This window comes from Rhagoletis zephyria, unplaced genomic scaffold (genome assembly GCF_001687245.7).
Source record: "Rhagoletis zephyria isolate East Lansing unplaced genomic scaffold, Rhagoletis_zephyria_1.1 Rzeph_scaffold_00656, whole genome shotgun sequence".
Taxonomy (NCBI): domain Eukaryota; kingdom Metazoa; phylum Arthropoda; class Insecta; order Diptera; family Tephritidae; genus Rhagoletis; species Rhagoletis zephyria.
The window spans coordinates 33,803-47,472 of NW_016157740.1; positions in this window are offsets into that span (position 1 = coordinate 33,803).

Sequence of the window (13,670 nt, forward strand, 5' to 3'; positions counted from 1 at the left end):
TTTTGGAAAATGGGCGTAGCCACGCCCACTTATGGTTACATGTGTATATCTTGGTAACCGCTGCACCAATTTCTTCCAAAATTAGCACAGTGGTTGGCCTTAGCACAGCATACTAAATGGCCGAAAATTTTTAAAATCGGACAATAACCACGCCCACATCACTTATAACGGTAATTTAGAGAAATACGAAATCTTCGATAAATCAGTAAATATTGAAGCTAGTTTATTCAAAATTGAAGCTTGCAACAATTCTTTACCACGAAAAACGTTTATAATAAAATTTTGGAAAATGGGCGTGGCACCGCCCACTTATGATCACATATATGTATCTGGGTAACCGTTCTACCAATTTGTACCAAACTCGGTCCGGTTATTATGCTTGCCATATAAAAGCAAAACTTTGAAAATTATTGAAATCGGACTAAAATTACGTCCGCTTTTCATATAACGGTAAATTTCAGAAATGCTTGAAACTTCAATATTTCGACATATATGTAAGTACGCTAATTTACTCAAAATTGATACATGTAGCATTAGCTTTCATAAAGGTGAAAAACATATATTTAATACTTGCGCCGGGTATTTAATGTTCGGCAAAGCCCGAACTTAGACTTTCTTACTTGTTTTATTTTGGAATGTCCATAAAGAATTAAAATTTTAATGGGAAATTAATTTGGTTATGTCTGTGTAGCAATGCAAATCCAGACATACATAAGTCGATGAAATAATGAAAACTTGTTTTTTATTTTCTCGAGGTATTATAAACGTAGTATGAGATTGATAAAATTTTAGCGATTTATAAAGATTTGTGAATGTTTCTTAAGTGCTATTGTGTTTCGATACTGGGTACAATTCGAATGTACTCAGATTTTCACAAATTGCGGATGCTTGCAGGATTTCGTACTGGGTTAATCCACTTTTCGTATGAGTTGCAATTTCATACATATGTACAAGTGCATAGAAATTCGTATAAGAAAATGGAACTGGGTCAACAAGTACTGTGGCTAAACGCCGGCGCAAACGGCGCTGTGTTCCTTTGGTATGAATTTATATGCACGTATGTAAGTACATATGTAGCGCAACTACATATATACATCAACACGAAGCAGCGTGAATGAAACGGTGATCGCTGCCGGCGACGGCACTAACAGCAGAGCAACAAATATTTAGAGCAGCCCAGTAGAAATCGGTTGTATGCATTCGTGAAGAATGCTTGCTATATGAGTGAATAGTGTGAACAATTCATGCGTAGTCATGAATTTCCACGAATAAATTCAAATTCCAGCGAATTGCAAGCGAATGAACGTTGTCGTTGCGTTAAGTTCATTTCTTGATAAATTTGAAGTGGAATTTTTGTAATATTTTCAGTCTTGTACAAAAATTTTTGTGAACAGACGTGTTGTGCGAGACTATTTTCAGCACAAACGGGCTTTTACAAGATATGCATTTGAATATGTAAATGCTACTTGTTTGTATGTCCCCGTATATTAAAATGAATCAGAAAAGTAGCATTTACATATGGGGATACATATCTTGTAAGAATGCTTTAATACTGTTCCATTAATGCATTTGTGTATGTTTGAAACATTAATACAGCCATATGCATACAGCAGTAGTACAAGTGCATGATTAAGGTACGCATACGCTCTGAGAAACCACGCGTGTTAAATGGAAATGAAGGTTCATTTATATTGGCATGTATACACAGCAGCAAGCTCATGCCACCAACAGCGATGTCGTATGCTTAAAATTTTTACTGGGAGTGGTCGGCATTCTAACACATTCAAATGATTCAATAAGTGAGACTGTGTGCGTTAAATGCACCCTGAAAAAATCGGTTGACCACGGAGTCTATTTGTGATATATCGGAGTACTCACAAAAGTGTTCCTCTGTCATGCTGTAGCGGACCAACTCGTGTCTCTGCACCAGATTATTGTTACCCGATTACTGCTCGTATTTTAACGATATGTGATTGTAGTTGAGCATTTGAAAGCACATTTGCATGTCTGGCTTTAGCCGAACGTGTAGAGATGCTCGCTGTTATTTGTTAGCTCCCAGCATGTTCGGGTTTGAATGCCGTCAGAGGCAACATTTAAGTTTTTATTTTTGTTTTTGGTTTTATTAATTGCGAAAAAGCATCTGTGAAGTGAAGAACAAAAGCGTGTACAAACGAAAAAATATATCAACAATGCCATTGTTGATATGTTGGAGTGGTTTTGTGCTACTCTGATGTAATGCAGAGATGGAGTATATGGTCCTGCCCTAGGACATCGCAATGTTATTTTTTTATAAGAATTGTGGTTGATTTTGGAGTACTCCGTGGCCCACTCCTTCAATGCTGGTCGTCTTGCCGTGGCGAAGGTGCTTAAATGACGACATGGAAATTCCCCAAAAGGGAGCTTCCAGATCGCCACTTTAGTGACGTTGCCAAAGACAGTCTCTTGATGGCCATAGTCGACGAAAACTCGAAGACTCCGGTATCTATACAGAAGCACTGGGTGGAGATCGACGTCGAGCTATCGAGTCTCGTTATGGACTACGTCCTCGATAACCCGGCGGGTCCCCATCCGGAGTTTGATTCCTCGGGATCCTTTCGAGGATACACGGTTATCAGATGCGCGGACCAAGCTTCTTTGGACTTCTTAGCTGGGTGCGTCGCTAAAATAAGCGAAGCATTCGTCGGCCTTAAACTAAGGCGGATTCCAGCTAAGGACGTCCCTCAGAGGCCACGTGCACGTATCTGGTTACCCCCCATGGAGGAACCAGGCGAGAAACTTCTGAGGTGCCTAAAGCTCGCCAACAAACACATACCGTGTGTAGAAAACTGACAGATTATAAAAGTTGAGCAGCCAAATAAAACCAGCAAACCTCTTCTCTTGGCCATTTGCGAAGAATCTATTGAGGCTCTGTCAAAGGCGGACAACAGAATTCGTTTTGGCATCCGCATGGCCAAGATGAAGATTTTTGTAGGCGACAAGGCTCCAGATGAAGACGACACAGAGGAGGTCGACGATGCGAGCCAGTTGCTGAAGGACGTCAACATCACCGATGCAGCCCCCGCCGAAGATGAAGTGTGTACAGATTAATCTGCAGCACTCAATATGTCCTTCTCGGAGAGGGAAGCATGGACGTCAGCCTAATCCAGGAGCCGTGGGTCAGAGGTGATCAGATCCATGGACTTAACAGCAGTACACATAACCTCTTTTATAGTGGTAACACAGGTAAACCGAGAGCATGCATTTTAATCAAAAAAGGTATTAATGCATTTCTCTGTCCAAATTACAGCACAGCAGACTTAACCGTGGTGAAAGTGGAGAGGGAAGGTCACCAAAATATCTTCCTGGCATCTGCCTACCTGGCTCATGACAGGGACGCCCCACCCGACCAACTGGAACAATTTATCGCCCAAAATCAGAGGGAACAAATTCTGATAGGATGCGACGCAAATGCGAGACACACTATCTGGGGGAGTTCCACGATAAACAGCAGAGGTGAGTCTCTCTTACACTTTATATTAAATACTAACCTGAGTATATGCAATAAAGTAGAGAGTCCGACCTTTATATTTCCCAGCTCCGAAAGATTTGCGGGACGGGAAGAGGTACTGGACTTAACCCTAGCAACAGATGGTATTGTCGTCGATGACTGGAGAGTATCCAGTGAAACATCCATGTTGGATCATTGTTGGATACTCTTCAGCATTCGCGGAAATCCCACTACCTCTTCCCTATTTCGGAATCCGAGAAGAACAATATAGCCAAAATATATCAGGCTAATTTCAGGTAACCTAGACAGTAGTCAATCAAAGGAGATTACAACTGCTGTAGAACTAGACAACACAGTAGATAAGCTGGAAAAAACTCTAGCCATAGCTTTTAAAAAATCCACACCAGTAAGCGTCCTTAAGAAAAAATCCCCTCCATGGTGGACGGGGGAGCTTAGTGAGCACTGGTCAAATCCCAGAAAATCTTTAACGAGTGCTACAGAACAAAACTGTGGCAGCCATACAAATATGAATAATATAATAATAATAGATTGGCGCTTACACATATGTTAGTGTTTGGCCGAGCTTCTCCTCCAACTTGTGGCGTGCGCCTTGATATTGTCACACAAAGCGGAGGGACCTACAGTTTTACGCCGACTCCGAACGGCGATTGTATTTTTATGAGAAGCTGTTTTTCATGGCAGAAATACACTCGGAGGTTTGCCATTGCCTGCCGAGGGACGACCGCTGTTAAGAAAAACCTTTTTCTAAATTTTTTGCGATGTTGCTTTGACCAGGGCTTGAACCCAGGTGCTGGTGAGTGAAAGCGCGCACTGCTTACCACTACACCACAGCGGCCGACAAATATGAATTAAGGCAGTAAAAAAAATTAGTAAAGAAAGCTAAAGAGGACTCTTGGCAGTCCTATTGCACATCCATAGAGAACTGTAGGGATTCCGCCAGACTAAGCAAAGTTTTATCCAAGGAACACACCAACCCCAACCTTATTAAGGGAGAGGACGGTACATGGACCAGGGCAGCGGAGGAATCACTAGAGACTCATAAAACACTCTTTCCTAGCTGCGATCAGAGGCCAAAAACATGGCCTCATACAAATCTTCAGCAACTCTCAAAAGAGTTACTCGACTCAATCGTAGACAAGGAAAAAATTAAGTTCGCTATAAATAAATTCTCCCCCAACGAATCCCCTGGCCCAGATGGCATCATTCCGATAATGCTCCAGAAATTACAGGAACCTATGGTATCCTGGCTGGAAAGGGTCTACAAAGCCAGTATCAGCTTGACATACATTCCGAAAAGCTGGAAAAGAGTCAAAGTTGTCTTCATTCCCAAACCGGGAAGAAGAATTCACGAAAAAGCAAAAGACTTCCGACCAATAAGTCTTACATCTTTCTTGCTAAAGGTACTGGAAAGACTTTTAGACCTACATATTAGGCTTTTTCTGGGAAATTCCAAACTTTCCAAAGCTCAACATGCATACATTAAGGCAGACCTGGGCGGCGCCTGCCCGGCGGGCATATTCGCGTATACATACACGCTCTGCTTTAGAAGGCAGCGAAAGCTTCACTCAACCGCACGACTTGTTCGCACGCACACATTGACATCAATTTTTCGCACACTACAAAAATTCACTGTCGAAGTTGCCCACCTCAGCATTAAGGGCAGGTCAACTGAAACTGGCCTTCATGAAGTCGTGGGCACCATAGAAAAATCACTCCATTACAAGCAGTACACTTTGGCGGCATTCCTCGACATAGAGGGGGCCTTCAATAACATAACAGTCGAAGCAATTGTTCGATCTCTTGTGAAGGTGGGAATATCTGACCACATATGCGAGTGGATCGAACAAATGCTCAGAAACAGAATCATAATTTCAACCATTGGTTCAGTAACGCTATGCAAATAGAGGCACTCCCCAAGGGGGAGTTCTTTCTCCGCTACTATGGTTTGTGGTACTGAACGACATTCTAATGGATCTCAACAAAGGTGGAGTGAAAGTAGTAGCATATGCAGATGATGTAGTGGTGGCGGTATCAGGTCTCTTCCCCTCAACGATTAGTGAAATCCTAGAGGGAGCTTTGCTCCGGCTAAACACCTGGGCTACAAAAAGTGGACTGGGTGTCAACCCTAGCAAGACGGAACTGATGCTGTTCACCAATAAAACAAAAATACCACAATTCAGGCTTCCCTCCCTTAATGGAAAGTCTCTTACATTGTCCTCCGCGGCTAAATACTTGGGTGTCGTATTAGATACCAAGCTGAGCTGGAAGACAAATATAGAGGTGGGTTGAGAGAGCCTACACAGCTTATTATACATGTAAAGGAATATTCAGTAGGAACCGGGGATTGAAGCCAAAGCTTGTCGTGTCCATCTGATGCGCTTAATGTAATCCTGCATCAACTACCCATAGAACTCCATATCCGCGAAACTGCTGCGTCTGCGGCAGTCAGACTCAAAGAGTCAGGCTGCTGGAGGGCGCTGCAGCACGGCCATAGTGGTATTCTTGATAAGCTTATCGAATCAGGGAAACAATCAGATTATATACCTCATACGACAGATTCCAGGTGAAGTTTCCTTCAAGACGGGATTAGAGTAGGGGCAGGATAGTCGAGGAGAATTCCACTGAAATCTATACTGATGGGTCCAAAATGGACTGCGGTGTGGGTGCGGGGGTGTTCTCTGAAACGCTGAATGTCTCTCTCTCGTTTCGACTACCTGACTTTGCCAGCATCTTCCAAGCGGCAGTACTGGGCATCGAAAGGGCCTGTAAAGCACTAGAAAGGAACTGCGTAGGTGTACGAAAAGCATACATTTTTTCAGATAGCCACCTCTGGCACTTGCCTCACCGGTAACAAAATCCAAAACAGTCAGGGATTGCAAATGTGATTTAAGCTCGGCGGCCGAGTTAATAGACATCACTCTCAGCTGGGTTCCCGACCATAGGAACATACACGGAAATGAGAGGGCTGACGAGTTGGCTAAGGCCGGAGCATCTTTGGATGAATCTGAAGTAGAAACTATAAATTGTCCACTCGGACTCATCAAAAGGGAACTGCATCTGCAATTCACACGTATGACTGATACACGTTGGAACAACCTTCAAACCTGAAAAACTGCGAGGTACATATGGCCGCACTATTACAAGCCAAGGACAGAAGAACTTCTCAAGAGGTCGAGGAAAGATATACAGGGCTATCACGGAATCCATCGTAGAAAATCTACGAATTCGAATGCCTGCTACGAATACGAAAAAATTGCTATCGCTGAATCCGAGTGAACTCGAAAACATCGTTGCCAGCTTCGAATGCTGATTCGAAATAAGCTAGTGCGAAAGAAATAATAGACATTTACGTATGCTCACGCTGCCCCAGAAGTCACAATGGCCGAGTGGGCAAAGCACTAGACTGCTAGTTAAGAGATCCGGGTTCGAGTCCGAGTCGTCGGGCAGCGGAGCTTTTTTTCTTTTTTTTTTATTTAATTTTTGTTTATTTTTTTAATAAATTTGATTTTTTAGTTTAGATTTTATTCTTTTAAATAGAAAAATATATATATTTTTTTAATCAATTTTAATGATATTAAAGTAATAAGGTTTCTTTCCTAATAAATTGTTGTTAAACTATTAGAATTTCCTCGCTTCATAAAAAATATTCATTAATTAAATAGCGTCTAGCAGATGAATGTGAATGTATGGCATTGGTATTTTACGTCTACGTTTACACAAATATGTGGAATTATATCAAACTAAAACAAATTTGGATTATAATAAATATTTATTATTAACAATAATGCACATTTTTTCATTATTTTTAAGATTCAGGGATTTTAAATTTTGCTCTGACAGCGTAAACTCGTCGTAGAGTATCTGTACGAATCTTCATTACGAACGGATTCAATGAAGGCTCTCCACGAATTTCGCACCCCTATTGCGAGTGTCGACTGGCATTAGATAATCGATTATTAAGCGATTATCGATGCTATTATGAGTGTCGACTAGCCGCTCAATAAGCGACTGCGAATAGTTTTTAATCGCCCGTCTTTCTATTGCTATTCCTGAGTCGCTGGAGTTTTCGTTTACGAAATTTATACAAGTATAATGGATAAAAAGTAGGTTAATTGAATTGTAAGTTATAAAAAATTTTAGCATATATGTATGTGTCTAAATTACAGATCAAAAAGTGTTAATAATAAAAGGCAACATGCGCGGTTGGTCGAGCTGATGCAGGAGAACCAGGATTAATTAACCACCATTAACACCAAAATTAAAATTTACAAAAAACTGCATAATTTATTAACTAACTAGTGCTCGGAAATTTGAAATCTTTATTTTAAATTAAAGCTTATTTATTTCACTACACGTGTATGTTAAAGTTTTTGAAATCGGGTCACGCATTTGGACAAAACTACCCAACATCATTGTACAAATAACTAAACCGTACCGTGTTTCTTGAACTAGTTGCGTTCCAGATGCTTCACGATTTGCAGGTTTTTACACGAAGCTGTGGCCTCCTTCCATACAGTTTAATAATGGCGAAAACAGCTTTTCCTGCAAATCTTGCAAACCGTGAAGCATCTTGAATGCAACTACTTTTCATAGAACTCACATATGTACATACACTCCATCTTCCAACTCCAAGGGATTCGACGAATTTCACAATTTCCTCCTTGCTTTAGCCAACTCTACTAATTCATTAGCTTTCACATTATCTTCCTCATCACTAAACCATATTTCAACTGTATCCATTTTTTTAATTTTATAATAAAAGCAATTATTTAAAAAATGATGTATATGAAACACTAAAGAAGCAAATGTAAACAAACAAACAGCTGTTTACAATTCACACAACCATTCACAATAGTACAAATTTTTATCGATCAAGTTACACAATAGCAAAATAAAAGATAATCGACTCGATCGACAAATTTCTATTCTACTGCCAGTCGACACCCGCAATAGGGGTGTCGAATTTGCGTTCGTAGCTATTCGGATTCTGTGATAGCACTTTCGTAGATTTCACGAAAATCGAAGCTACGATGGATTCTGTGATAGGCCTGATAGTCAAATTAATAGCCACGATAACGGGACATTGACCCATTGGTGAACATGCAGCTAGAATGGGCCTTCCGTATAACCCTCGGTGCCGTAGCTGTAATCTTGTGGGAAGTAAGGAAACGGTCCTTCACTATCTTTGCGAGTGCCCAGCATTGGCACAAGTAAGGCAGATCAAACTCGGGAGTTTTTCCATCCAAAATCTTGGGGAAATTTCCAAATTCACCCTTACTAACCTAAATAGATTCATCGGAAAATCCAAATGGTTTGACGAACCCAACGAATCATGAAAGTAGATAAAATCAGGGGTCCCAGAGAAAGCGTATCAAAATGGTGCTTTCAGCACTAATTGGGTCCTGGGAACATACCCAGGCGACGCTTCTACCAACCAACCAACCATCCAAAATGTATCTTATTATCAAAGTGTCTTCGATATTGTCCCTGCGGCCTATTGCCAACATCTTTTAGTAAAACTCAATTAACTTCTCACCTTTATCCATCTTCATACTCATCATTTGAATATGCACATCTGCAGAATTTCGATCGCTCGGAAAGTTAGTTAGAAACGCAACCACAAAATCGTTCCATTCTCGGCAGGGATGAAAAATGGAATCTTCAGATTGTTCCTAATATCATAAAATAAATTTACCTAAATGAGAAAACAGTTACATCATTCATTTGTAGTTTTTTTTTATAAATTTTATTTAAAACATGAATACAAAAGATGGACGTACTTTAAACATGATTAGGTTTTTTTTTAACTGAGCCTATAATATATAGACTATAGTCTAATGGGAATCGGAGAAGCGTTGTTTTTGTCTACTAAAAAATATTGACGAAAAAGACAAAAAACACACTTTGCGAAGTATACTTCTGTATTCAGCTTTTTATAAAACAACAAGAAAAGTCTGCTAATTTATCCGATTCGTTTTAATAGGTGCAGCAAGTCTAGAGAAAATAATCAAATTGCCGTAAGTAACTTCGAAAGCATTTTAATATATTTCCAGAAATCAAAAGGCGAATATGGATCAAATAGCTATAGTTCTCATCTAAAGAAAATATGAAATTTGAAGACAGGGGCGCACCCAGGAAAATATTTTGGGAGGGGTTTATACTTCTGAAAGTTCGCTTCAGATAATATGCTCTTTAAGGTACATTTATGCAAGTTTTTTCGTAAATTGCACTTTATTTACATAAAATTAGCAAAGAACTCAAACATTTGTAACCGACTTCGAAAAAGGGAGAGGTTGTCAATTCGTCGGAATATTTTTTTTATTTTTTGTGTATGCTACCGCATAACTTTGAACTACGTGAACCAATCTCAATAATTCTTTTTTCTTTATCGGAAAGATGGTACCTCAAGGGTCGTCCCGTAATTTGAAAATTACTTGTTTAATATAAAGTTCTATAAACACAAGATGCGCTCAACTTTCAAAAGTAATAAAAAAATTTAAAAAATTGTTTTAATTTACATTTTCCTCAATTTCTGGTTTCTGGTTTTCGATTGATTTGATGATTTTTGGGAAAAATTTAATGGACTTTCATTTTTATTATTTAGGTAATTTTGTTGGAACGAATTCGAAGTTGGTAAATTAAACCTTCGAATCCTTGTTAAGTACATATCAGTGGTAAACTCTTTTAGGCTGTAAGGTGTAAAAAACAACAGTAAGTGAGTATGCATTGCATATTTTTAGGACAATGGTTTCATTCGAAGTTAAACTTTTAAGGGCTCTCAATAAAAACGAAAAATTCATATAAAATTACGCACAAGAAATGGAATAGAAATTTTCTTCTATCAAAATTTCTTAAATAAGTGTGCATCTCCCAAGAAAAAAATGCTCGTATATTTATTTCTACAAGATAATTTACAGCAAAAGCAAAGTGCTTTTTGATAAAAAATATTTCTTGTTATTCTTCTTGAGAGCCGGCTTTAGGATACAGTTTGTATTTCAGGTTATTAGATTTAGGGGGGGTTTGAACCCCAAAACCCACCCCTTGTGTGCGCTAATGTTTGAAGACACCCTAGACACTGGACTGTATGGGCGAATAAAGGCTGGTTTTCATTATGGCATATTTTGACAACACAATTTGTCGACATATTTTGACACAACTTTCTTTCCTTTATCCCAAAAACTTACAAATAGCCGCTTTAGCAGCGTATGTACACGCCTGAAGGCCTATTCTGATCTAAATCAATCAAAATGCCATTATTTAGTCCCACTTGACAATTTGTTTTCACTCATTTGCCCGCAAATGCCATTGAATTTGACTTAGTGAAAATAAGCGTTAAAATTAATAGAAAAAATTACGAATTTTCGTAGTGACTGCTCTAAATGCAATGTAAAATGTTTAAGATAATACATAATATGACTTTTTTAATTTCTTCCTTTTGACCACTTTTCTTTAAAATTGTTTATTCTTCAAAATGAAAGCGCAGCTTCTCGCGTGCCTACAAGTAAATATATTAGCACGGTAAAGGAAAAAGAAATAAATAACTAAAAATGCATCTGATCAAAAGATGATTGTACCTAAAATCTAGTGACTGTATCTAATGTACCTTTAAATCATCAAACGTCGGAAAAAGGTACAATTGTACCTACTTTTTCATCCCTGATTCCCGTAATGCTGGCTGCGCATCAGCCCATCGCTTTGCAACTCCTCTCAGCCGACTGAGAACAGCAAAAACAACAAACGTATCTTCCCAGTGATACGTTGCTCTCAGTTGCTCGACTCTCCCAATAAACTGCGTTCATGAACATTGTTGCCACTCACTGCATTTATTTTGTAGCAAAAAATGTAGCAGATCTTACTGAAATGTAGCCGATTTTTTTTTAAGCCTGCAGTTATATTTCGAGAATACTCCGCTTGGTATTATTTGCTTATTTATTCAACAATATTGTTTTGTTACATATGAAAAATATCTACAATAGTCACTCCATTATTTTGGATATATAATATAACACATATATACAATGCGTTCAGAAATTTAATGATCAAACTTTGGGAGTGTAGTTGGGACTAAAAAATAAGCCAAACATTCCTAAAGAAATGTTCCCCATTTTGGTTTTTTAAGGAGATAATGCATTACTATTATCCCGTAATTACCGTCCAAAAATCATTCATTAACGCAATATCGGGATATTCCTTATGATAAGATGTGCGAAACATTGGGCCTCATGCATAAAAAATGAGTTTAAGCTCCAACTCGATTTTCAGTAAAAATTCTTGAGCTTGAGCTCACCCCTTCAGTGCAAAAATTTAGTCTGAGCCTAGACTCATTTTTTTTGCATGAGGCCTATTGCCTAAGGTGCCCCCTCAAACTCTTCAATCACTGGCTGACATCAGGGAGGAGGTTCTTTTTGACGAAACAACATTCATATCATGCATCAAAAAGTGCGATTCGAAAATTAGCGCTAACTAGTTATAGAATCTTATCGGTGTGAGCAATTGGATAGGGATGAGAAATTTGATAGGGCTGAGCAGTTAAAATATCCGTTAAAGGTAAAACACAACGCACTAAAGCTATGAACACCATCATACTTTAATTTTTTTTGGCATATCAGTCTCTTTCTTTTTTCAATATGCAAAAAAAGTTTTGAAGCCTTAACGAAAATGTAGCCATTTGAGAATTTATGTAGCATTGTAGCTTTTCATTTTAAACGTAGCACTTTTGCTACAATTGTAGCCAAACGGCAACGCTGTTCATGAATACGCGCTGTCAAGAGGGTTCAACTCTGGCAGAATCGCTGTATTTCACTTGGTGTGCGAGAGAATCTATCTCTCCCTGCGTACCTCCCTCCAAATCGTGAATGCGGTGACAGCCAGTGTTGCCAAACATGGGANTGCAAGACAGCACGCTTTGCGGTGGTGTTCGTTCATCCCCCGTTTTTAACGTTAGTAGGCTTAAAGTCACAAAAACAGCACCCTTTGCCAATGTCTGCTATGTACATATGGATAAGTCTGTACAGTAAAATGAATCGTTATACGCAGTTAATTGGTTTTTAATATACTAGTTGTGTTTTAGTTTTATTAAATGTTATGTTAACTATANTACGTATCTCCAAACATTTTAGCAACCTTTTTTACACAAATATTTCACCGGAGCGTTCGTGTAATGGCAGCTACTAACATGTAAATATACCTGATTCCTAAGTACAAACGTATACCTTATTATTGCCAATATGCAATACGGACATCTATATATCGTCACCTAACGGTGAAAAGGTGCCNCTCAAAAAAATGTTTGGTAGGTTTTGGTTGGTTATGGTAGGAAAAAAAATGTGTCTGTTGCAACGCTGGTGACAGCGTCTGCTGCTTGCGTTGTTGTCCATGCCTGTGCGCTTGGCATTCTCTGGCACGTTGAAAATAGTTGTTGCGGCGCCGTTGTTTGCTGGATTGTGTGCGGAAAAAACGACTGCTGTTGTGAAATCGGAAACGGCTGCTGCAAAGTAGTCGGAGCACTTGTGTAAGGCATTAGCATTGCCGACGGCGACCTACTAACCATTGCTGCTTGGATCATTGGATGATAACGGTACTCCTAAATTTTTATATGATAATGGAAGTCGGATTTATTTTTTGCTTAAAAATTACTTGTCAATTGTGTATTCCATTGCCACTATTGCACGTCACCATAAATGTTTNATGTACGTATCTCCAAACATTTTAGCAACCTTTTTTACACAAATATTTCACCGGAGCGTTCGTGTAATGGCAGCTACTAACATGTAAATATACCTGATTCCTAAGTACAAACGTATACCTTATTATTGCCAATATGCAATACGGACATCTATATATCGTCACCTAACGGTGAAAAGGTGCCAAGTCCATTTTTTGAAATTCTTCAGGAGAGACGAAAAATCGATGTAGTTTCGTATTACCTGTCATTCTGCATCAAAAACTTAAATGTGNAGGAGAACGAGTCCCAGATTGCTGATGCGGAAATTGAAAGGCGGAGATTTGGGGACATGTTTGATCTTTTTCTCAGATGAGTGAAGAGTCATAAATTCATCATGAACTGTATTACTCATCGCTCAAAGCCAGTGAAATTATAAACATTGTTTGCGCACTCCACAACATTTGCATTTACTACAGAGTGGAAGATTTGAACGCAAAT